The sequence below is a fragment of the Sciurus carolinensis genome, chromosome 19 (assembly GCF_902686445.1).
Source record: "Sciurus carolinensis chromosome 19, mSciCar1.2, whole genome shotgun sequence".
Taxonomy (NCBI): domain Eukaryota; kingdom Metazoa; phylum Chordata; class Mammalia; order Rodentia; family Sciuridae; genus Sciurus; species Sciurus carolinensis.
Window position 1 is genome coordinate 10,063,634 of NC_062231.1, and position 24,884 is coordinate 10,088,517.

General features: G+C 36.9%; 1 pseudogene; it reads left to right on the forward strand.

Moving 5' to 3' along the window:
* Positions 1-24,556, forward strand: part of LOC124971198 (ankyrin repeat domain-containing protein 46-like) — a 43,934-nt pseudogene extending 19,378 nt beyond the window's left edge.
* The last annotated feature ends 328 nt before the right edge of the window (positions 24,557-24,884 follow it).

The window sequence follows — 24,884 nt, forward strand, 5'->3', positions numbered from 1 at the left end:
AACAGGTTTTTGGGAATTTGAGATTTGTTTTACTGGGCAATATTTTTGCTTGGGGAATGATGGAGGGTCTGGGGTCACCATTCAGTGCTTATCTGTTTCCCTTCAGAGTCCTATTTACTGTCACTGGGAAAGGATTTATATGGAGAAGGATCAATGCCTTGGATTCCTCTCAGAGACTGTCACTTTAGGCTTGATGGATGTCTCCTTCCCAGGACTTGTCTTTCCACTAAATGATGGCCACTTCTTTCTAAGGATTGTCCTGTCAGGGGGAGAGAATACACTGAAAATGAATCAATGCCATCAATATATGGCCCTCCTCCTCACTCCCTATTCCCAGGTTACAATATTTGGGGTTTGCTATTTTCCATAACTTAACCTGTGAGCTGCCAGATGGAACAGTGGGAAAGAGGTGGGTCTGATTTTCCCCTGGTTTGCTGGGCTCAGTTAAGTCTTTGCTAGTCTCAGATAAAGTCATGCTGACCCACTTGTAGACTTCAAAATTGCTTTTGCACTGGTGCATGGTAATCCCAAGATGTGGCCTGGCACCTGGCCCAGCTTCCCACAGATGATTTCTGAGCTCATTTTGTCTTCTGTGGACCCACTTCAGGAGTCAAACATCCTCTGCATTGACTAAAATATGTGTGCATTTAGCCTCAGGATTTTTTTTTGCTAAACCTGTTTCTGGAATTTCTCAGCATTTTCTATCCTATGTGGCAATTCCACTCTTTCTGCATATCAGTTTTCTCTAATTTTGTCTCCTTTCCTCACTTCATGTACTCAAACTCTTTTTTTCAGATTCTTTGCCCAATATTGAATATGAGTGCAATCCCATTTTCATCCACCTCAGGGAGAAGCAGTATTCCCACTGAGTAACTGAGCTATAAGAAGTACTGCTTCACTTCTCACCCACCATCTTTCATCCCATTTTCTTGGGAGAAATCCTAGTTCTTGGCCAGCAGCAGTGAATGTCTCAAGTGTGTAAACCTGGAGGGAGGAGCATTCCACCTTGGCCACTTAGGGAAGTACACAACTCCCCCAAATTGACTCAGTGTTACCAAGGGAAACTGTATAGGAATCTGGTGGTCTGATTCTCCATGGTGCATTGTGATTGGGAAAGAAACCTATAAAATGTGTAGCTGTTCCTGCAATAAATGAGTTTACAATCTGCTTGCCACAAGTTTGTTTCCACCCAACTCCTGGAGTGTTGGTCTTGACTCTGAGCTGCTTACCCCTTGTATGTTCAAGTCTGGCACAAGAGAAGCTATACTGTTTAACTTGTTGCTACCAGGGATTGAACTTAAAGGTGCTTAAGCACTGAGCCACAGACTCAGCATTTTTATTTTTTATTTACCGACAGGGTCTAAGTTTCTTAGGGCCTCACCTAATCCTGTCTCAGCTTCCTGAGCTTCTGGCATTAAATGCATATGCCAGCATGCCTGCCCATTAGCTGGACTATATTTTGGGACCACTTCAGGCCAATTTCTCATCAAGCCTGAGGGTAGTAATATCACTTTGGGCCCCATTTTTTTCACTATTTAAGGAATTACTAATTATGAGAGATGACTAATCGGATGGATGAACATCCGTGTGGACATAAGGAACTTGTTTCCTTCCTAAGAACTTCATATATCTCATTAAAATGTGTGAAAATAGAAAAGATTAATTTGTTTGAGCTACTGATAGGAAAAGGCCACCAAAACCTCAAAGGGAAATTCAGTAAAAATTAGGATGATTGGTTCTGCATCATTAATTATCAGTATTAAGGCATCTGTGTTCCTTGGGTGAGGGCTCATTCTGCAGAGGGTATGACTGAGGCTGTGAAAATTCCTGACAATATTCTGCTTGTTTCAGTTCAACATTTTTTTTTATATCAGAGTCACATGGACAAAAAATGAGGATATAATGGAAAGTTACCATGTGCTTATTCACCAGTTTTCTCTATAATTGACATCTTGCATTTCTGTAACATTTATTGTAATTATTGGACTAACTAATAATACTGATGTTGATATATTATTATTAAATAGACTACTTGGTTTGTAATTCTATAACTATTGACAAAAATCATACTATTGAGTAGCCACTGTCATAGTGACTTACAGATTAAGTTCACCACACCAAGGTTCCCCTTCTTCGGATGTTCAGTCTTCCCATTTTCCCTGAATCTCTAGCAACCTTTAATGTTTCCATGGCCTATTGTTTCACAATTTTTCCTGGATTCAGAGTTATGTGACATTTTAGGCCAGCTGTTTCCCATACCAACATGTTTATGTGCTTACATGTTTATTAGCCACATTACTTTTATTGCTGGACTTAATCCTGTCCCTCTTCCCCCAGAACTGAAGCCAGAACCCAAAAAGCCAATGCCATGGTGATGGGTTGCCCATTATTCCTATGGTGCAGCTCATTGTGAATATATCTATTCAGATTGGTGGACACCTCATTGCTAACCAGCATTTCTGGTACCTCCCTACCTCCCATGAGATCTCTGTCCTCAGTGATTAGAGCTTGAGTAGCTCCCTGATGCTCACGCCACCAAGACATGGCCGTGCATACCAGATTCCCCTGAGCAACTTAGCCAGCAATTTTTGACAACAAATTGCCATGCACTGCCTATTTGATCTGAACAGATATCTTGAGATTTTTCTTAACAAACCACGACAAGAAACAGAATAGGAAGTCACAATTTTCCCTCTGTAGTAATGACCATTTTTTGCAACTGCTGTTACTTTCCATTTTAATTTTCATTCGTTCCTTTTAGATATACATGACAGTAGAATATATTTGACATATCATGCATACATGGACTATAACTCTCCATTCTTGTGGTTGTACATGTTGTGAAGTTTCACTGCTCATGTATTCATATATGAACATAGGAAGTTATTTTCATTCATTGTATTGTCTTTTTTTTCCACTCCCCTCCTTTCCCTTTATTTTCCTTTGTCTAATGCAATGAACTTATATCTCCCCACCCCCATTAGTTACTTTAAATAGTGCTACCCATCCTAGTGACACAACAAAGTCAACAAGTCTTTGAGGTGAACTTTATCCTCATAGCATAAAGTAACCCATGGTACCTCAAATGCAAAAGAGATCAGGGAGTTCTAAAGGAGTAAAGCTTCAGACCTGAGGTGAATCCACCCAAGACTCCAGGGTTCTGCAAAGAAGACAAAGGACACACCAAAAGGAGGAATTAGTGACTCTGTCTTCTTCCAGAATGTCCAGTGTTGCTAGAAGTTTCCCTTCAGTCTCTTCCTGTGATAGCCAGAACTCTGATGTTTCCTCTTAGTTTTCTTTTTATTCATTCACCTCAAGGACATGAGGTGAAATTTTACATTATCCTCAGTGGTGATGTCACCAAGAAAGGAAGCACACAGGGATCAGAGATCATTTTAGCTCAACACAAGTTAATGACATTTATTGAATATGAACCAAGATTTTAAATCAGTCAGGTGTGTGTGCATGCGTGTATCTTGTGTGTGTGTGTGTGTGTGTTTTAGATAGGCTTTTGGTACATTTTCTGGGATTCAAGTGATTCTCTCACCTTAGCCTCCGGAGAAACTAGATGTATCAGTGAGTGCCATTATGCCTCCCTAACCGGAGCCATATTTAACAAGTGACTCAATACTAAATAAGTCATGTTAGTCAGTTTTTTTGTGTGTGTGTATAACAAATAACTGAGATAAACAACTTAAAGATGTGCAAAGGTTTCTTTTGGTTCACAACTTTGGAGGTTTTGGTTTATCAATTGATGATCATGTTGTTTTGGGGTGGTGAGAGTGCACAATGGAACAAAATTTCAGAAAATAACAGAGATAAAAGGGTGGAACTCTATTGATCCCACTAGAGTATGCTCCCAATGATGTACTGGGTTTTGTCTCTCCCCATCTCTCTCTTGTTCTTTCTATGGTAGTCAGGATAGAATCCAGGTCATTGAACATGCTGGGCAAGGACTCTACCACTGAATCACATACTCATGTCCTGGGTCTTGCCACTTACAGGCTCCCCCACATCCCAATAGCTCCATTTTGGAAACCAAGCCTTGACCTTATATATAAACATTTGGGGCTGATGAAGATCCAAACTATCAACATCTTCTTTATACCTGAAGCCAAAGACAACAAAGAGGGAAACAGAACACCAAACTCCAGAGCACTCCCATGTGACAGCCAAAAGGGCTCTGATGTATATTGAGAAATTACGGGAAATAAATTCAGTAATACCTCCAAACTGTAGGAGCATATTTTGTAGTTTGCAATACAATGTATAAGCAACAGAATCATGTGAAAAGGGAAGCACAGATTTCTTCAAATATATAAACAATATGAACTATTACCATTTACAGTTTGCGTTAAAAATTTAAACACTAAATTCTGGAGAATTTTTTTTCAAGAAGAAAAGCATTTGTGATGAACATATTTTCAGCTTTTATGTAAGATCATGAAAGTTAATGTGAGTTCACTACTTGGCTGTAGTGCAGAATCAGCTTCTAGGTGGCAGAATAAACCAAGACCTGAAGCCACTGGGTGATGTCATCCTATGAGACCAGGTGTCTGCGGAACTGACATCATGCTTCTCTTTGCTGCTTGTGATGGTAATAAACTGTCAGATTCCATTTAGGCTTGTTGTATTCTCCACAGCAGTGTAAAAGCTGCAATTGTGATCTTTATGGCCCTGTCAGTGAACATATGCAGCCTGGGGACTGCTTGACAGTGACTTGTAGATAATGGTAGTTAATTGTGAATAATCATGTGTGATGTGATTTGTAGCAGCAATTTCATGCACCTGGAATGTACTTACTAATATCTCAAATACTTTCCATACCCCTTGGTAATCAGATTAAAACTAGTTTTTATTTTATGACAGGGGCTAGAATTGCTTTGACCTTCTTACCCTAATGCTATTCCAATTATCTTACTCTTTATAATGACAAAGTGTCTCAGTAGACTGGTAATCTTGTTATTGTATCTAATGTTTGACAAGACCAGTCTTGCTGTAGGCAGAAAGGAACTCCCCATGGGAAAAGAGGAAATATTTCCACTTTCAGACTATAATAAACAAGCACCATCCGGTAAAAACTTTTGGTTATACCTCTCATTTTCCAAGGTAATGACCCTGTGGTTTTAATTGGGTACCCATCAAAATAAATGAATTGATGACCTCACATGTACCCAAATGTGTAGGGCCTATCATAAAGTGTACTAAGAACATTATTTAATGTTTTTTGATTGTAAATACATTTAGATGATATATTTGTGAGATGTATCTACTGAAAACAGAGAAGAGTAATGGCACCCATGAACAATTTATGTAGCTCACAGTAAGATTTTAGTTCTAAATACCTTGGTCATGAGAAGAAAATATGGAGATTGAACTGGAAAATCTACTTCTAGAGTGAAAGGTAGGGAGTGAACAGGATGGAAGAAAAGACAGAAGGGGGAAAGAAATTGGGAAGTAAAGAAATAATTCATGTCTAATAGGACATCTATAATTGAGCATGAGACATGTTAAAGAGGCCTCCTTCATGAGTGAGCCAGATTTCTGTGCATTCAGATGATTGTAACTTCCCTCAATAACTGTGGGTCCTCAGTTAATCTCCCATTTTAGTCCATTCCTCCAATTCTCTCATTCAAGTCAAGCTTGAATTTGCAGATCTGTTTTCATTATTGAACACAAATCCACCAAGGAGTATTATGGGCCATGACTCTTCATAGAAGTATTTTCTGCAGCTTCTGTAGACTGTAGATCCTGGCTACTTCTTAGCCAGGAGTAGGTACTGTAAGGATTGTAGATCCTGGCTACTTCTTAGCCAGTAGTAGGTACTGTAAGAACCATGGATGCCATCCCCCCAGGACTCTCTCATTTCAACTTTAGAACCCCAAAAATGGAACATCTTTGCTGTTAACTTTGTGGTGAAGACAGAGCTGAGTTGACCAGAACTGATTCACAGGCACTTATTCCTGTCTCTGGTTGATAGTGTTATTCACCACCAAAATTCAGAAATGGATAAACCACAGGGAGAAGGGTTATATCGTTAGGAAAAGAGAGAAATATGTGGGACTACCCCAAAAGTCAAATACTAGTTAGTCTAAATATCAACAAATGTTTATGGTGTCAGACACAATTACTTTTTTGTAGGGCATTCCTGAGTTACATGAATTGTCCTGATGAATTATCATAAATTTTATCAGATATCTAGAACATTATTTTTACTTTATTGGTTACAGGGTGTAATCGATATGGATATTTTCTGTGTGTGAGTGTGTGTGAGTGTGTGTGTGTGTGGGGGGGTGTATCAGGAATTTAACCTGGGGTGCTTAACATCTTCCAGCCAGTTTTTATATTGTATTTAGGGACAGGGTTTGACTAAGTTGCTTAGGGCCTCTCTAAATTACTGAGACTGGCCTGGACTTACAATCCTCCTGCATCAGCTCCCAAGTCACTGGGATTAGAGGCATGTACCACCACACCCTGCTCTGAAACAGTTGTTTTTCCACTTTAGGGTACATTTTTATTGTATGCTCTACTTAGTTATATATGACAGAAGAATAAATTTTGATTCATTGTACACAAGTGGAGTACAACTATTCATTTCTCTGGTTGCACATGATGAATAGTCACAACATTCATGTAATCATATGTGTACATAGGGTAACGATGTTTGTCTCATTGCAACATCTCTCCTTTCCACTGCCCCTCCTCTATTCTTATTTTCCCCTATGCAATCCAAAGATCCTCCATTCTTCTCTTGTCCTCTCCCATTATGCATCAGCACTCACATATCAGAGATAACAATTGGCCTTTGCTTTTGGGGATTGGCATTTCACTTAGGATGTTATTATCCAACTCCATCCAATTACCAATAAATGCCATAATTTTATTCTTCTTTATGGCTGAGTAATATTCCTTTGTGTATATATACCACAGTTTATTTATCCATTCATCTAGGTTGGTTCCATAACTTACCTATTGGAAATTGGGCTGCTATGAACACTGATGTAGCTGCATCACTGTAGTGTGCTGATTTTAAGTCCTTTGGGTATACGCCAAGAAGTGGGATATGAGGGTAAAATTGTGCTTTCATTCGAAGTGTTCTGAGGAATCTCCATACTGCTTTCCAGAGTGGTTGCACCAAGTTGCAATCCCACTAGAAATGTATGAGTGTACCTTTTTCCCCACCTCCTCATCAAAACTTATTGGTGCTTGTATTCTTGATAATAGCCATTGTAATTGGAGAGAGATTAAATCCTAGGGTAGTTTTGGTTTGCATTTCTCTACTGGAGAAGTTGAACATTTTTTTCATGTTCATTGATTGCTTGTCTAACTTCTTCTGGGAAGTTTTTGCTCAGTTCCTTACCCTTTTATTGATTGGGTTATGTATAATTTTTTGTGAAGGTATTTGAGTACTTTATAGATTCTGGAGATTAGTGCACTAGCTGAAGTGTGTGTGTTGAAGATTTTCTCTCACTGTGTAGGCTCTCTCTTCACAATTTTGTTTCCTTTGATGACAAGAGGTTTTCAGTTTGAATCGATCACATTGATTCTGGTTTTTGTTAGTTACAATTTGGGAACATTGTTAACGAATACTTGTCCTAAGCTAACATGATGAATATGAGCCTACTTTTTCTTCTGTTTGATGCAGGGTCTCTGGTCTAATTCCTAGGTCCTTCATCCACTTTGAGTTTTGTGCAGGGTGAGAGTAGTTTCATTTTACATTGCTGCATTTTGATTTACAGTTTTGCCAGCACCATTTGTTGAAGAGGATACCTTTGCTCCAATATATGTTTTTGATGCTTTTGTCTAGAATGAGATAACTGTATTTATGTGGATTTGGCTCTGTTTTCTCTATTCTGTACCATTGGTTTACCTGCCTGTTTTGGTACCCAATCCATGTAGTTTTTATTACACTTGGCATTTTAATTGAAAACACATTGAATCTGCATAGCACTTTTGGTAGTATGGCCATTTTGACAATATAAATTCTGCCTATCCAGGAACATGGTAGATCTTACAATCTTGAAGGATTGCTTTAATTTCTTTCTTTAGTGTTCTATAGTTCTCATTGTAGAGGTCTTTCACCTCTTTTCTTAGATTGATTCCCATGCAGTTCACTTTATTTTTTGGAGGCTGTTGTGAATGGGATAGTTTTCTGAATTTCTCTTTCAGAAGATTCATCACTTATGACTGGAAATGAATTAAATTTATGATTTTTTATTTTATATCCTGCTACACTTCTGAATTCATTTTTGGGTTCTAGAAGTTTTTTGGTGGAATTTTGTGGATCTTCTAGATATAGAACTCTGTCATTGGCAAATGGTAATAGTTTGAGTTTTTCTCTTCCAATTCCTATCTCTTTAATTTCTTTGGAGAGAGTTTCAAGGATGATGTTGAGTACAAGTGTTGAAGGAGGGCATCCCTCTCTTTTTTCAGTGTTTTGCGGGAATGCTTTCAATTTTTCTCCATTTACAATGCTAAAGCATGTATATTTGGTATGTATTTTTCATTTTCTGTCATATATAATGCCTCTAGGATATAGATAATATGATTGTCCGTATTCTATAGATAAGTTGACCATTTTCCCATCATAGAGTGTTCATATTCACACTCGTACTAAATGGAAGATCATAAATTCAAACAACGTGTCCTTACAATGCACATTTATCAACATGTACTCAGTTACTATATAAAGATACTTCCTCTGGTAATAAAGTTGAATGAAGACAGTTCTGAAATCACACATGTATGGTTTTTCTACTACAGTGAGACTCATTGGTTGGGAAGTGTATTTGTCAGGGATCTCTACAGAAAAAGAATCAACAGAAAGTACAAGTGTAAAAAGGGATTGGCTTACACACTGAATAGTCCACAGTTGCTGTCTGTAGGTTTGAGAGCTGGAAGAACCTGTAGCTGTGCAGTCCAAGAAGTGGAAGTCCCAGAACAAGAGGGAGCAACAGCGCTATCCTAGTTTGAGACCAAGGCTCTGGAAACTACCTTGAAAATTGCTGGCAGAGTCCACTTTGGAAGAGTAAGTAGCAAGTGTCCAATATCCTAAGACAACTGAAGCCGCAATCAAGACTCATTCAGGATGAGTCAAACTTGCATCTGTATCTGCTTCCTTGTTCTTCCAACTTTTATTCCATCCAAACTACCATCCTATTGGGTATTTCTGCCCATGCTAAGGGAGCATCTCCACTTCAGTTAACTATCCCATATTCCAATCATTCTTATACATGCCCTCATGGACACACCCAAATCCTCTTAATCATCTTCATCTTTTAATCTAATCTAGATGATAATTCAAATTAAACATTACAGGAAGGCTGGAATTTTTTACTGTTATGCAATACTCCCATTTGAATTTACCAAAAATTTTAGAGCATTGAATATGTATCTGACCATTCATAAGATGACAAAAATGAAAATCAAATAAGATACAACCTCTGAAAACTGCAAGATGAGGTAAAAATGGGAAAATATTACTATGACACATGATAAATTGTTTGTACCAAGGAGTAAACCTAGGTATGCTTATCCTCTGAGTCATATTTCCATCCATTTTTATATTTTAATTTGAGACAGGGTTTCAGTAAGTTGCTGGGGTCCCTCAATGAGTTGTTAAGGCAGCATTAGAACTTGGGTATTCCTGACTCAGTCTACATTGAATTTTTTTCATCTTTGCCTTAAGAGGTATTTATTAAATTTCAGATGACTATTAAGCATCTACAAAGACTTCTTTACATAGATATGTATTAAAAGCTTTTAAGACTATTATGTCACTCATTTAACAACCTAATATCTCTTATTAGGAAGAAAAACAATCATATTTCATAAAAGAGAGCATAAAGTGCTATGATGAATCTTGCTTAATATTTGGCCTTTACCAGATTTTCAGTCTTTACTGTCAGTGACCATCAGTGTGCTAGGTACAACCAAAGCTTTTAGAAAGCCAAGACATTGAGAGGAGTATTGGAATGAGCTCTTCTTTAAAGGTTTTGTAGAACTCGGCTGAGAACCCATCTGGTCCCGGACTTTTCTTTGTTGGTAGGCTTTTGATGACCTCTTCTATTTCATTGCTTCTATTTCATTGCTTTGAGCTGTAGTGTTAAGTCATTTATTTGTTGATTTCTACTTCTTTTTTTGAATGCACCCCATGAAATAAGTCTTCGTCTAAGTACTGCTTTCATAGTGTCCCAGAAATTTTGATATGATGTGTCTTTGTTCTCATTTACTTCTAAGAATTTCTTTATTTCCCTCCTGATGTCTTCCGTTATCAATTCATCATGTAATAGTGTATAATTTAATCTCCAGGTATTGGAGAAGTTTCTGTTTTTTATTCTGTCATTTATTTCAAATTTCAATCCAGTATGATCTGATAGAATAAGGGTAGTATCTCTATCTTCTTGTATTTGCTAACAGTAGCTTTGTGGCATAAAATATGGTCTATTTTAGAGAAGGATTCATGTGCTGCTGAAAAGAAAGTGTATTCGTTCTTTGTTGGATGGCATATTCTATAAATGTCTGTTAAGTCCAAATTGTTGATTGTGTTATTGAGATCTATGGTTTCTTTATTCAATTTTTGTTTGGAAGATCTATCCAGTGGTGAGAGAGGTGTGTTAAAATCGCCTAGTATTATTGTGTTGTGGTTTATTTAATTTCTGGAATTGAGAAGGATTTGTTTGATGTACATGGATGAGCCAATATTCGGGGCATAGATATTTATGATTGTTATGTCTTCCTGATTTATGCTTCCCTTTAGCAGTATGTAATGTCCTTCTTTATCACTTTTGAGTAGTTTTGGCTTGAAGTCCACATTATCTGTAATGAGGATGGATACTCCAGCTTTTTTGCTGTGTCCATGTGCATGGTATGTTTTTTCCCATCCTTTCATCTTTAGTCTATGGGTATATCTTTCTATGAGACAAGTCTCTTGCAGGCAGCATATTGTTGGATTTTTTTTTTAATCAAATCTGCCAGTCTATGTCTTTTGATTGATGAGTTGAGGCCATTAACATTCAGGGTTATTATTGTGCTATGATTTGTATTCCCAGTCATTTGACTCATATTTGTTTTTTGACATGATCTGGTTTCTCCTTTGTTTCACTGTTCCTTTAGTCTAGTTCCTCCCATTGCTGATTTGCATCGTTGTTTTTCATCTCTTTCACATGGAATATTTTGCTGAGAATGTTCTGTAATGCCAGCTTTCTTTTTGTAAATTCTTTTGGCTTTTGTTTGTCATGGACAGATTTTATTTCATCATCAAATCTGAAAGTAAGTTTTGCTGGGTATAAGATTCTTGGTTGGCATTCGTTTTCTTTCAGGGCTTGGTAAATGTTGTTCCAGGTCCTTCTAGCTTTTAGGGTATGGATTGAAAAATCTGCTGATATTTTTATTGGTTTCCCCCTGAATGTAATTTGATTCTTTTCTCTCATGGCCTTTAAAATTCTGTCTTTATTTTATATGTTAGGTGTTTTCATAATAATGTCCCGTGGTGTGGGTCTGTTGTAATTTTGTATATTTGGAGTCCTATAAGCCTCTTGTATCTGGTTTTCCATTTCATTCTTCAGATTTGGGAAATTTTATGATATTATTTTATTGACTAGTCTCTTCATTCCTTTGGTTTGTTTCTCTAACCCTTCCTGAATCCCAATAATTCTTAAATTTGGCCTTTTCATGATTCCCATAATTCTTATAGATTCTGTTCATGATTTCTTACCATCTTCTCTGTTTGGTCAACTTTGTTTTCAAGATTAGATCTTTTGTCTTCATTTTCTGAGGTTCTGTCTTCCAGGTATTCTATCCTATCGGTTATGCTTTCTATGGAGTTCTTTACTTGGTTTATTGTTTCCTTCATTTCAAGGATTTTTTTTTCACTATCTCTAACTCTTTATTAAATGATCTCTTGCTTCCCACATTTGCTCTTTTAACAGTTGATTGGTGTGATCATTCAATGGCTGCATTTGCTCTTTCATCTCCTCCTCCAGTGCCTACATTTGCTCTTTCATCTCCTCATTTGCTTCCCTGATTGTTTTAATTATGTACATTCTGATCTCCATTTCTGATATTTCTTCTGCTGTGCTGTCATTGGATTTTATTGATATACTATCCAGGTTTTTTAGGGACATTTTCTTCCCTTGTTTTCTCATATTGGTCAGGAATCTGTGGGACTCTGAGATATTGTAGATTTCCTCTTTGCCTTATAGTGTCACTGTAGATTTCCAGTATATCACCTCCCAGCCTTCAGTAGCCTGAAGTCTTGGAGGAACTTGATAATGCAGTGCTTCCAAAGAAAGCTGCCCCTAGCTCGCTACTGGTTCCAGGGCTGGGGACTGGTTCTGTGTGGAAAGGCTCTCACTGGGCGGCCTGCTCCAAGAAGCTCACTGTGGAAGGAGATTGCTGTCAGAGGGAACAGGGCTGTTTGTGGAAGTCTCTGGCTGCCCTGGCCTGTTCACAGAAGCCACCTTCGGGCTGGGTCCTGCCACTGGGTTCGTGGCTTGGAGCTTGCTCTGTGTGGAAAGGCTCTCACTGGGTGGCCTGCTCCAAGAAACTGGCTGTGGAACGAGCCTGCCACCGGAGGGAGCAGGGCTGCTTGGGGATGATTCTAAATGCCCTGTCCTGCTCCAAGAAGCTGCCCTTTTTTGGGTGCAAAAGACTCAACCTGGAGCTCTTTGTTAATCCAAGTCTCTCACTGCCTCCCCTTCTTGAATCCTGGGTTCTGGAGCAATGGGAGATGTAGTCACCCTCTAGTCCACCATGCTGGATCTCCCTACATATGACTTTTAAGATACAGGAAACCTGATACAATGTGGGAGACCAGGAATGGAGAGAAAAAATTTATTCTCTAATCAGTAAAGTGAGGTGATGCCTTCTGGAGTGTGTGAGGAAGGATTGAAGCAAGAGGATCCATATGAATCCTCAATAGCTGTGTGTATGCTGAGATTGATGGATGTGTCCATATCTGTGATAAAGAATTTTTCTTGCTTTTCTCCTCACCATTTGATTCCTTGACCAATAAATTATAAGTAAGGTATGCATTTTTCTCTGATGTTGTCCTTCAGATCTCGGGCAACACCATTCTTCTTCTCTTCCACACCTTCACATTTATTCTACAGCACAGGCTCAAGTCCACTGATCTGACCATTGGTCTCATGGCTCCATTTCACCTAGAGATCCTGCTCATTGTGGAACTCATAGCTACAGATGTTCTTTTGTCTCAGTATTTGGAGATTGACATCAAATGTAAATGTAAATGTAATCTACTTGCACAGGTTGTTTAGGGGATTCTCCATTTGTGCTAACTGCCAGCAGATTTTACCCCAGATGATCAACCACAGCCCCAGAAAACCTCCCACTTGGCAAACCTCAAACATAAGTCCACAACAGAAACCATGTACCTTCTTTTCCTGTGGGTCTTCTACATGTCAGTCAATGCTCAATTCTCAATCTCTGCTGTTAAAAATTCCATGGTCAATATGCATGGTCTTATATTTATTACTGAATCCTACACAATTTTACCCATAAGTTATTTTCTTCAGCATTTATTTTCTATATTGGGAATATTCAGTGATGTGTCTTTTTTGGGGCTCATGGGTCTCTTGAGTGGGTACACGGTGACCCCCTTGTGCAAGTGTAAGAGGTAGTCTCAGCACCTTCACAGTACCATCCTGTCTTTAACAGCATCCCCAGAACAAAGATCCACACAGTCCATTCTGTTGTTCATGGGTTTATGTTCATGTACAGTTAGGACTGCATTATCTCCTCTTCAAGAATTATGCAAAACAATGGCCCAGTCTATCATTTAACCCCATCATGTTGGATAGCAGCTATCCACAATTAGTTCTTTGTTGTTAATCACTACTGAAATGATTTATGAATTTGTGAAATCCTTATAGTATATAATTATTAAATGATGGAGGAATTCTGTTAATGAGCCTCTGAACAGTTTTGTAATCATGACATAGTCTGGGTGTATTCTAGGTTAAATAAATACATGGTTTTATAATTTTTAGATAAATTGTTTTCCCTTGGTACATGTGGATTGGAAATATGTAATAGATAGTTAAATCATTTACCTCTGAGTTGACCTAAAATTCTACATTTCTGCATGATATCAGGAAGGAATAAATGGGAGGTGCATCTAAATTTCATGACTTAATTTTGCCCATACTGATATATATATAAATATGTACAGCACCTATTATAAGTCAATACTCTCAGTAGTCTGTTTTTACCTAATTAAATATGTTAAGATTTATCAGTATAAATTAATATATGGTCCATTAACTGTATTTCCATGTCCTCAGCAGGAAAAATAATGAATTCAGGGATTGAAACTAGTATTTATATTCTTATTCTTATAGTTGCATCATTTACAGTTGCCCATGTTAAAAACAACACAATGTCCCAAGTAGATAAATCTATAATTAGAGTCTGGCCTGGAATTATTTGACTTTCACCAGGAAGAAAATAATGGCATATGGTTCACCACACATGAAACTTCAAGACTCTATGTCAAGTTCAATGTATTACAAAAGAAAAAAAACTACTGTAATATTTCACATGTACAAAATAGAGTTAGATTCTTCTAATTTATAAGATCTGAAAACAGAGTGGCAGGTTTTAGAGACTCAGAAAGGATGGCAATGGGAAATTCTGGCTTGATTGAAATAGTTAGATTTTGAAAAATAAACAATACTGAGGATGGCTGGTAGTTATAGTTCCAAAATAATATGAATGCAGTTAATACCACTAAAAATTAAAATGTTTACTCTTACATCATATATTCTTTCTGTAATAAACATAGAAATAATAACATGACACTGGATGTAGCTCAGTGGTAAAGCATACCTGTGTTCAATTCCCAGGAGCAAGAGTTTTAACTGTAAATAAGAACTTAAGCATGAATTATCATCAAATGCATGGGAATAAACATAACAAGGAATATCAAAGACATTAATGCTGAAATATCTTACTATGTTGAGAGAAATTAAATAAGTTACAAATAGTTGGAAAGGCATCCTATGTTCATGGATTGAGAGAAACAATATTGTTAAAACATCCATTCTATTCAAAGCAATCTACAGAAGGAGGCCATGAAGACTTCTATAGGACAAAGAAGGCATCAAATTTTCTGGGTATTACATACATGCACTAACTAATACATTGTGATTCTGGAATAAGAGTAAACATACAGACAAATGAAACAGGAAGGAAAACCCAGAAAGAAGTCCATACATACAACATCAAACCCTCACTCTTTTAATTTATTTCACCCAGAAATATATCCATACATACACAATCACCCTTTCATTATAGATGCCAAGAATCTGTAATGTGGAAGATGAGCCTTTTACTCATTTTACGGTCTACTCAGCAGATGGTGCTCGTGAAACTTCATATCCACATACAGAAGAAATTAGAACTTTAACTTATATCATACTAAAGAAGACATCAAAACAAATTAAAGATTGATATGTGGTACCTGAATCTACAATACCCCTGTAAGAATACGTGGGATACAGTTATCAATCTCTATCCACTTTCTTACACCTAAGGTGTTAGATGTACTAATGGCTCTGGTTTTACAATTACACAATGTATGAATGTATGAAAATATCATACTGTCTACCATAAATAGGTGTTATTATTATGGGTCAATCCCAAATTTATTATAAAATTTTATTCTACATAGTTATGCATGACAGCATCATGCATTTATGTATTTTGATAAATCATAAGCAAAGGAGTATAATTTCTCATATTCTGAGGTAATAATCTGTTACCCTCTACTATTGTTTCTACCCCATACCCCTTCCCCACTTTACAATCCCCTCTACCTAATCTAAAGAAACTGTTTTTCCCTTGCACAGTCCCCTTATACTGTATTACCATTCACATGTTCAAGCAAACATTCAACCTTTGGTTTTTTGGGTTTGACGTATTATGCTTAGCTTGATATTTTCCAACACCATCTATTTCCCAGCAAATGCCATAATTTCATTTTTCCTTAATGCTGGGTAATATTCCTTCACACACACACACACACACACAACATTTTCTTTATTCATGTGTAGAAGGACACCAAGCATAATTACATAGTGTAGCTATTGTGAGTTGAGCTGCTATAAATATTGATGTGGCTCTATCATTCAAAAAATTTAACACCAAAAAATAAACCCAGTTAAAATAAGATGGCAAAGGAACTGAATAGACAATTCACAGAATAAGAAATACAGTTGACCAACATGTATCTGAAAAAATGTTCATCATTTCTTAGCAAGTAGAGAAATGCAAATCAAAATTACTGTAAGATTTCATCTCACTTCAATCAGAATGGCAATTATCAAGAATACAAGCAACAATAAATATTGGTGAGGATGAGGGAGAAAAGGTACACTCAGACATTTGGTGATAGGAATACAAATTGGTGCAAGCACTGTGGAAATCAATTTGGATATTCCTCAGAACACTTGGAATGGAACCACCAATTGACTCAATTATTCAGTTCCTCAGTTTATATCAAATGGACTTAAAATCTGCATACTACAGTGATGTAGTCACATCAATGATTATTTTTTTTGTCTTATATTGCATTTATTGATTTGTTTTTGTAATGATGGGGCTGAAACCAAGGGCTATGCACAGGCTAGGCAATGCCTCTACACTGACCTACATACCAAGCTAAATACAAAGAAAATTTTAAAATTATGTCTGAGAAAATATTGTAAAAGAAACAAAATAGGTGTGGGGGTGTATACCTGTAATCCCAGTGACTTCAGAGAACGTGTCTGCTTCCATCTAGGGATAACAAGATCTGATATAATATTACCAAGGTCCCTGGAGGCAATGTTATATCTGAGATATCTCTGCTAGGTGTGCTAATAACCACCATCTTGTCACAGAGGCAGGAGAGAGCCTTGCAAGGGGTCAGTAGGTTGGAAGAGGGTATCAGGGCATCTTGATTCCAGCTCACCCAAACAACCTGCCCAGTACCACTGGGATTTCAGACAACATGGGAGCACTTCCTGGGACCTGACATGAACCTGTTCCACAGCTTCTTCCCTCATAGAGCATCCACTGATTTCCTGGTCCCACTGGTTTGGCAATCAACAGGGCCAGGCAGCTCCTCAATCACCAGGCTCCCAATCACCTCATAGCCAGTAACATGGCCCAGCCCTTGCAGCTACATGGCTGGTCCACAGCTCTCCATACCTGGTCTTGATCTGCCCAAACAGAAAAATTTTCCTGAACAGGCACCCAGATCCCAGCACTCAGCCCTCAGGACATCTAGGGAGAGAAGTTCCTGATTAGTAAGTCAAAAGGGTGGAGGCAGGAGAGATACAATTTAGAGACTAAATTAGAGACCAGGAACTGTGGAGCCCACAAGTGAGGTAAAAGGCAAAGACCAGGGTCCTGAATCACATGAGTGGACCCCAAAGAGGAGTCCTTGGGTGAAATCTTCCAGTAGGACAGGCAATTGCTATACCGAACCTCCAGGAGTCTGACCTCCAAGTCTAGTATTCCCACTGTAGTAACTTTTACCATCCTAGGGTGGAGTTACCAACAAACTTCAGAAATCCACACTTATTAGATGAGAAGGGAAACAGAAGATATTGATTTCCAATGGAAATAACTGTTCACTCTTTCTTCAATGCTCCTTTATTACCCCTAATTTATTTCTCATTCCCTGCACTCACAACCCCAACATTTGTGAAATAAACTACTTTTCATTCATCGGGACTGGAATTTGAGTGGCGTATTACACTTTGGTTGTATAATGTTTTATTTTTTTCATGTTTCTCTTTTTTCTATTTAATTCACTCTACCTTCCTTTTATTTATTTGCTCCCTTGGAGTCTCTTTCTCTTTTCTTCTGCTAACAACCAACTTCTTTTGATTCCTCTTTCACACTTTCTATGATCAAACATCTCTATAATCTCAACTCCTACCTCATTAATATCACATCCTACACCCTCTCCTGTTCTCTATCCACTATTAGAAATTGTAGAACTTATTGCAAACCTAATATTTATGTTGTAGATGATAACTGAACACATCATCTTTGCCTATTGTAACAAAACTGTTAATATTTTAAGAAGGAATATTTTGTTTAAGATTCCTATAATTTTTTTTATTGTAAACAAATGGGATACATGTTGTTTCTCTATTTGTACATGTAGTAAAGGGAAACCATTTGTGTAATCAGAAATTTACATAAGATAATGTTTGATTCATTGTTATTTTTCCCTTCCCCCATCTCGCCCACCCCTCTTTTCCCTCTATGCAGTCCTTCCTTCCTTCATTTTTGCCACCCTCCCTAACCCTAACCCTAAACCTATCACTAAACCTAACACTAACCTCTCCCACCTCCCATTATGTGTCATCATCCACTTATCAGCAAGATCATTCATCCTTTGGTTTTTTGAGATTGGCTTATCTCTCTTAGCATGATATTGTCCAATTTTATCCATTTGCCTGGAAATGCCATAATTTTATCATTCCTTATGACTGTGTAATATTCCATTGTATATATATACCACAGTTTCTTTATCTATTCATCAATTGAAGGACATCTAGGTTGGCTCCACTATCTGGCTATTGTGAATTGAGCAGCTATGAACATTGATGTGGCTGTGTCTCTGTAGTATGCTGATTTGAAGTCCTTTGGGTATAGGCCAAGGAGTGGGATAGCTGGGTCAAATGGTGGTTCCATTCCAAGCTTTCTGAGGAATCTCCACACTGCTGTCCAGAGTGGATGCACTAATTTGCAACCCCATCAGCAATGTATGAGTGTACCTTTTTCCCCACAACCTCAGATAATGAAGACAAAATATTTCATCTTGAAAATAAAGTTCACTACAAAGAGAAGATTGAAAGAAATCATGAACAGAACCTCCAAGAATTATGAGATAACATGAAAAGGCCAAATTTAAGAATTACTTGGATTGAGAAAGACTCAGAGTTACAAACCAAATGAATGAAAAATCTATTCAATGAAATAATGTCCGAAAATTTCCAAAACCTGAAGAATGAAATGGAAAATCAATTACAAAAGGCTTACAGGACAGCAAATGTATAAAATTACACCAAACCCACACTAAGTCATATTATGAAGAAAAAGTCTAACATACAAAATAAGATATAATTTTAAAGCCTATGAGAGAAAACCATCAGATTACATATATGAGGAATCCAATATGAACATTAGCAGATTTCTCAGTGCAGACACTAAAGACTTGGAGGTTCTGGAACAACATACTTCAGACTCTAAAATAACATGGAATCCAATCAAGAATCTTATACCCAGCAAAACTAACATGCAGATTTGATGATGAAATAAAATCCTTCCATGATAAACATAAGTTAAAAGAATTTACAAATTGAAAGCATTAGCTACCAAACATTCTAAGAAAATTATTTCATAAGGAGGAAATAAAAAACAATGAGTTAGCAGAGGCAGAAACTACACTACAGAAAAAGCCAATCAAAGGGGAAACTAAGCCAAGTTAAAAACCAAAATGAACTCCTATTAAGAGCTTTCCCTCATTCTTTACAATCATAGGAATATTCTCCAATATGAATTCTCTGGCAGTAAGAAAGGGTTGCATTGAAAATTTTTGCTACAGTCCATACATTTGTATGATCTCTCATCACTATAAACCTTATGATGTTTAATAAGGGTTGTGCAGTCCTTAAAGCCTTTGCAACACTCTTTACATTCATCATTAAGAATCCTGTGGTGTTGAATAAGATGTGAACTCTGAATAAATGCTTTTCCATATTATTTGCATTTATATGGCTTCCCTCCAGTATGAATAGTCTGCTGTTGAGTAACAGTTGAGATGAATTTCAAATGTTTGCCTCATTCATTACATTTGTATGGTCTCTCATCTCTATGAATTCTCTGGTGTCTAATAAGGGTTGAACTGTACTTAAAACCTTTGCCACATTCCTTACAGTCATATGGTCTCTCATCTATATGAATCCTGTAGTGTCGAGTCAAGTCTGAAATGTAAATAAATGCTTTTCCACATTCTGTACATTTGTACAGTTTCTCCCCAGTATGAATATTCTGGTGTTGAATAACGGCTCTATTGTTCTTAAAGCCTTTGCCACATTGCTAACATTCATATGGTCTTTCATTTGTATGACTCTCCTGGTGTACAATAAGGGCTCTAATACACTTAAAGCCTTTGCCACATTTCTTACATTCATATGGTCTCTCATCACTATGAACACTCTGGTGTTCAGTGAAGTTTGAATATCATATAAATTCTTTCCCACATTTTGTACATTTGTAGGGCTTCTCTCCAGTATGAATCCTCCGGTGTTGAGTAAGGCCTGAGGGGTATTTAAAATCTTTTTCACATTCTGTACATTTGTATGGTCGCTCATCACTATGAATCCTCTGATGCCTAGTAAGATTTGAGGAGGAAATAAATATCTTTGCACATTCTTTACAAGTATAGGCCTTCTTTCCAGCATGATTCTTCTTGTGTTTAGTAAGGCATGACCTTTGATTAAAACCTTTACCACAATCTTCACATCTGTAGGGTTTATCAATACTGTGATAAAGGGTTGAGAAGTCCTTAAATGCTTTAATGCATTTCTTAAATCTGTATGGCATTTTTCCCACATGAATTTTCTTGCATTGATTAATTGTTGTGATTTTATTTAAAGTTCTTCCACATTGTTGATATTTGCAAACCTGTCCTTGAATATGGATGCGTGGAATGATAAATTTTGAGCACTGATGACATACTTGTTTGCATTTGTTGCCTTTGTAAAGCTTCTTTGTAAAATGATCACAATGATATTTTCTAGAATTTAAAAAATATTAAATATTTGTGAGTTTCACTGCATTTCTTACATTTTTCACCAATAAAATTGCACTCATATTTATTTAGGGTACTGAACTAGCTAAAAGGTCTTGAAAGTTTTATGATAAATGTAGAATTATTACCAAATAGCTGTATCTGATTGTTTATCTAGTAATATGGTATAAGTAAAGATCTTCCTACATTCATTAAAATGTTACCTTTGGACACAAGGAAGGACTCTTTGTTGAATGTAGAACAACTAATGCTTTGTTAAATTAAAAAAAACTGATCATACATAGTAATTTATTTTATATTCAGTAATATAGATTTATAATACTAAATCTATTCTCTACAAAAATATTTGAGTAAGAATTTAAACAAATTGTACATTTCAAATGTTCATTGTTATGAACTGAAGCATGCAATAGATTTTATTTCATATTTTCCAAATTTTATTTCACATTTTTATTTTTTATTTTATCCATTTGCCTGTAATGCCATCAATTTATTATTCTTTCTGGCTGTGTAATATTCCATTGTATTTATATGCCACAGTTTCTTTATCCATTCATCAATTGAAGGACATCTAGGTTGGTTCAACAATCTGGCTATTGTGAATTGAGCAGCTATGAACTTTGATATGGCTGCATCTCTAATATATGATGATTTTAAGTCCTTTGGTTATAGGCCAAGGAGTTGGATAGCTGAGTCAAATGGTGGTTCCATTCCAAGTTTTCTAGGGAATCTCCACACTGCTTTCCAGAGGGGCTGCACTAATTTACAGACCCACCGGAAATGTATGACTGTACCATTTTCCCCACATCCTCATCATTTCACAAGGTTATGTTATCAAAAATTCAATGGAGATAAATTTTTGAGATACTCAAAACCTTCCTCAAAACTGATTAGCAAAATTAAGGTATTTTCTGAGACTTCATATATTCTTGATATTGATTTGTGATAAAAAACTTTACTTTGTAGCTATCTCACAACTATTATATTCACCATGACAACTGTCCTGAACATTACTCTCCTCCACACATTTCCATTCTTTCTTTAAGAATACATTCTCAATGCCACAGTTTCCATACCTTCCCTTTATCACCTGATGGAATGAACATTTTATTCCCAGCTCTGATGAAAATTATTGGGTTTGATGAGAATATATCACTGAAATAAATTGAAGGAATAAATTATTTTACTTGCTACACTTTGTGAATATACTTTGCAAAAAAAGAGAAGTTATTATCAATGTGAGCACATCAGAAAGGGAACAGTAAAGCAAATCCAAGATTGTAATGAATTGATAGATTAAAAAACCCAAAAAACCTAATAAATAAATGGGTAAAAAACCTTACCATGTCCTTCTCAAAAGAAGAAATAGGAAGGATCATCAAATATATAAAAAAATGGACAATATCTCTAGTAATTAGAGAAATGCAAAATAAATCTATACTGAGATTCCCCCATACTCCACTCAGAATGGGGATTACCAAGAATACATGTAGCAACAAATGTTGGCACAGATGAGGGGAAAAGTAGGATGGAAAATTGAGGCAAGCAAAATGGAGATTCCTCAAAATTGAGGGATGACCGTTGGAGGCTGAGGCAGGAGGTTCATGAGTTCAAAACCAGTCTCAGGAACATAGTGAGACTCTTAGCAACTCTGTGAGATCCTGCCCCTAAATAAAACATTAAAAGGGCTGGAGATGCAATTCAGTGGTTAAGCACCTCTGGGTTCAATTCCTGGTAAAAACAAACTAGGAATGGAACCACTGTTTGAGCCAGTTATGCCAATTCAACATATCCAATGTATTTAAAATGAGCATAGTGCAGTGACACAGCCACATTAATGTTTACAACAGCACAATTCACAGTAACTAAGGTATGGAACAAACCTAGAAGCACATCAACAAATGAATGAATAAAGAAATTGTGGTAGAGGGAGAGTAGGAATGGAAAAGACAGTAGAACAAATCTACCATAATTTTCTATGTATACATATGACAATCCATAAATGAATTTCATCAGCATGACCACCCACAAGAATTGGTCCTAATTAGAATAACATATATCCCATGCTTGTAAAACTTTATCAAAATGGATGTGAATGTCATATATTACTAAGAACAAATAAAAAAGAAAAAAGAAACTTCATAAAAACTCACTGAAAAAATTGACTTGTGAGAACTTCCAAAACTATCTTTGATTTTACAGAACCACAGGTGAGCACAATAGGGAAAGTCATGTAGTAGAGAAAAGGAAAATGTGTTACTTTGATCAACAGTCATTCCCCAAAAACAGTAGGACATTGTGCAATAAGAAAAAACTATCAACACCTTTATTCTCCCATGAGCAAAAGGGAAGTGTAAAACATACAAACAGCTATGACTTTCTTGACAACTTTATGCAAACTAGTTTTTGTCTCCACAGAGAGCTGGAGATAAAAGGTAAATTTTGGATGACAGTGCCAAAGATGATTCATCATGGGTTTAAACAATTATTGCTTAAGAAGAAATATGTGCATTTACAGTGGGAGAAATGTACACACACATTTAGAGAAAATACAGCAAAAATATGGTTTGAGGGGTAACAAAAGCCTATCACAGTTGATTTTAGTATGACTGGAATGAAGTCAAAGCATAGAAATCAACAGAAAGGACTGATTTTTTTAATGTTCATACTTTTTTGTTATTTATTACCTGATTACACTAATAACTTTTTATGTACTTCATGTTCTATGGCACACAAATGACAAAATATAACTAATTAATACATGCATTATTTGACATAATTAGATTTATTTTTAGTAAACTTTACATACATTCTAGTAGCACTCCTTAAAAACACAATGTACAAGTGGCTGAGCCTACTCCATCTGCAACCTGCAGAGAGGAGCTGCTGCTTTCAGTGCTGCTTGTCTCACAAATTCTTGTGGGCATTTACCGAATACTTTTGTTGATCCCGTGTAAGTATTCAGAGAAACTGCTGAGTGACCACTGGAGGAAAGGTCTAATCTTACAGCTGACCCATATACCATGCACATTAGGCCAAGATCCTAGGTTTTTGTAAATGATGCTTCTCAAACTAATGTGTCATTGCTTCAAGTCTGTATTGATGGAGACATTACCTATTCTAAGATGGTTCTGGAAAGTGGCTTTGACTCAAATGTCTGCAACAGCAGAGGCAGAACATGTCTTCACCTTGCAGCAGCCCAAAGGAATATAGCCATCTGCAAGCTGTTGCATAATTTTGCTGCTGATCTGCTGACTACAGATTATCAAGGAGACACAGCTCTTCACCTCTGTGGCCATGTGGATTCCATTCAATCCTTAGTTTCCAATGGACTCAAAATTGATATATGCAATCATAAGGTGTGACTCCTTTAGTTCTGGCAAAGTGCAGGGGAGTGAATAAAGATGTCATCTGATTGCTGGAATGTTTGGAAGAACAGGAGGTAAAAGGATTTCACAGAGGAACCCACTCAAAACTGGAGGCCATGAAGATGTCTGAGAGTGAAAGTACCACAGAAAGCCATTCTCTCCTCAATCCCACCCTACAGCCAGCTGAAGGAGTCCTGTCCAGCTTTTGAATGACTTGGCAGGAATTTGTAGAAGATCTGGGCTTCTGGAGGGTACTGCTCCTGATTTTGCTATTGCTTTGCTCTCTCTTGGCATTGCTTACTATGAGAGTGGAGTGCTGCACTTCGTGAAAATCCAGCCTGAACAGGTACATTAAAGGAGCTCAAAGAAGTGAGGCTAATGCCTATTTCTTGACTCCCAACAATGATTCCCAGTTTCTCAGAACTTTTCTTAGTGCAAGGCAGTGAGGGCTGAACATTTTTCTTTATGCACTTTTACTTATTGTCACCCTTTTAGAAGAATAATGTGTTCATTTGAACTTCATATTCAACTATAGTGCATCCTAATGCTACCTCTGACTCAACCTGACTTCTTAAGAAATTCTGCCCATAGCCTTGTTTAATAAAAACACAGAAAAGACTAGAGAATAGAAGCTAAAGGAAGAGAGTAGAAGTTCTTAGGGTGTAAACCGTACACTGATCTTG